The sequence below is a fragment of the Anastrepha obliqua genome, unplaced genomic scaffold (assembly GCF_027943255.1).
Source record: "Anastrepha obliqua isolate idAnaObli1 unplaced genomic scaffold, idAnaObli1_1.0 ptg000066l, whole genome shotgun sequence".
Lineage (NCBI taxonomy): Eukaryota > Metazoa > Arthropoda > Insecta > Diptera > Tephritidae > Anastrepha > Anastrepha obliqua.
The window spans coordinates 20,001-22,500 of record NW_026562204.1 but is presented as its reverse complement, the minus strand read 5'-3'; the positions used below and the strand labels follow the sequence as shown (position 1 = coordinate 22,500).

At 26.0% G+C, this 2,500-nt stretch overlaps 1 non-coding gene across 1 annotated transcript in view; it reads right to left on the bottom strand.

Moving 5' to 3' along the window:
- The window catches only part of LOC129251752 (small subunit ribosomal RNA), a 1,991-nt gene extending 1,959 nt beyond the window's left edge, over positions 1-32 (bottom strand). Inside the window, exon 1 of the ribosomal RNA XR_008583096.1 lies at positions 1-32. This exon is cut by the window's left edge and continues 1,959 nt beyond it. This is a non-coding gene — a ribosomal RNA (small subunit ribosomal RNA).
- Positions 33-2,500: the final 2,468 nt, after the last annotated feature.

Below are 2,500 nucleotides of genomic sequence, written 5' to 3'. Positions count from 1 at the left end.
AGCATATAACTACTGGCAGGATCAACCAGAATAATATTTTTATTTATATATTTTTCTTTGTTTTTCATATTTGAAAATTTCATAAATTACGGTGTATATAAAAAGTAAAGGGGCGACCCCCCTTTAGCTTTTCTTATCAAAATTCAAAAACCGTTTTTTATGAAAAAGAATTTTCGTTCTCTATATTATATATTTTATATAAAAATATAAGAACGATATTTCTTCTTAATATTTGCCAATTTTCAAATAATTTATCATTCTTAATAACATTTTACTTTTTTTTCAAATGCATTTTTAATGTAATAATTTCATATATTACATAATTTTTCTCTTTGAATTGAAATTAATAATTTCATAATTCTATTTTTTAATCATAAATATATATGATTGAAAAAATTTTCTCCTCTTTTCCTTTGTTTAAAATTTAATTTTTCTTATAAATTTTTGTTTTTCTTATTTTTTTCTCTTCATCATCTGTTTAATTTCCTGTATTTATACAAGAAACAAACAGTTGAGGATAATTTCTATGTAATGCTAGTATAGAATATAAAATTTTGAATTCAAAAATTTATTTCTATTTAAACTAACTATAGAAAACCAGGAATAAAATACAATAACACCAATATGCCATAACATGTTAGTATAGAATATAGATTCTTCATATATGTATATATATTCGAAAATTTTTTCTATTTAAACTAACGTATGGAAAACCAGGAATAAAATCATAATATTACCAGTTTAATATGGCTCAAATTCGAGTTTCATATAGTTATGATTCGATTTATATGCTTCAATATCATTGGTTAGTTAACTTTTGATATTTTCATATTATATCACATGCCTTCACCGTGAGTGTTTTTTGCCATGCACACCTCACATTGTCAAAAATGTATGGGAAAAATTCATTTCAATACATTTCAGTTTGATTTGAAATGTCTTTATTATATATTTTAGTGCCAATATGCCAAGGTTATATTCCATAACATGTTAGTATTAGAATATAGATTCTTCATATATGTATATATATTCGAAAATTTTTTCTATTTAAACTAACGTATGGAAAACCAGGCATAAAATCACAATATTACCAGTTTAATATGGCTTAAATTCGAGTTTCATATAGTTATGATTCGATTTATATGCTTCAATATCATTGGTTAGTTAACTTTTGATATTTTCATATTATATCACATGCCTTCACCGTGAGTGTTTTTTGCCATGCACACCTCACATTGTCAAAAATGTATGGGAAAAATTCATTTCAATACATTTCAGTTTGATTTGAAATGTCTTTATTATATATTTTAGTGCCAATATGCCAAGGTTATATTCCATAACATGTTAGTATTAGAATATAGATTCTTCATATATGTATATATATTCGAAAATTTTTTCTATTTAAACTAACGTATGGAAAACCAGGCATAAAATCACAATATTACCAGTTTAATATGGCTTAAATTCGAGTTTCATATAGTTATGATTCGATTTATATGCTTCAATATCATTGGTTAGTTAACTTTTGATATTTTCATATTATATCACATGCCTTCACCGTGAGTGTTTTTTGCCATGCACACCTCACATTGTCAAAAATGTATGGGAAAAATTCATTTCAATACATTTCAGTTTGATTTGAAATGTCTTTATTATATATTTTAGTGCCAATATGCCAAGGTTATATTCCATAACTCTCTATTTTAACTAACGTATGGAAAACCAGGCATAAAATCACAATATTACCAGTTTAATATGGCTTAAATTCGAGTTTCATATAGTTATGATTCGATTTATATGCTTCAATATCATTGGTTAGTTAACTTTTGATATTTTCATATTATATCACATGCCTTCACCGTGAGTGTTTTTTGCCATGCACACCTCACATTGTCAAAAATGTATGGGAAAAATTCATTTCAATACATTTCAGTTTGATTTGAAATGTCTTTATTATATATTTTAGTGCCAATATGCCAAGGTTATATTCCATAACTCTCTATTTAAACTAACGTATGGAAAACCAGGCATAAAATCACAATATTACCAGTTTAATATGGCTCAAATTCGAGTTTCATATAGTTATGATTCGATTTATATGCTTCAATATCATTGGTTAGTTAACTTTTGATATTTTCATATTATATCACATGCCTTCACCGTGAGTGTTTTTTGCCATGCACACCTCACATTGTCAAAAATGTATGGGAAAAATTCATTTCAATACATTTCAGTTTGATTTGAAATGTCTTTATTATATATTTTAGTGCCAATATGCCAAGGTTATATTCCATAACTCTCTATTTTAACTAACGTATGGAAAACCAGGCATAAAATCACAATATTACCAGTTTAATATGGCTTAAATTCGAGTTTCATATAGTTATGATTCGATTTATATGCTTCAATATCATTGGTTAGTTAACTTTTGATATTTTCATATTATATCACATGCCTTCACCGTGAGTGTTTTTTGCCATGCACACCTCACATTGTCAAA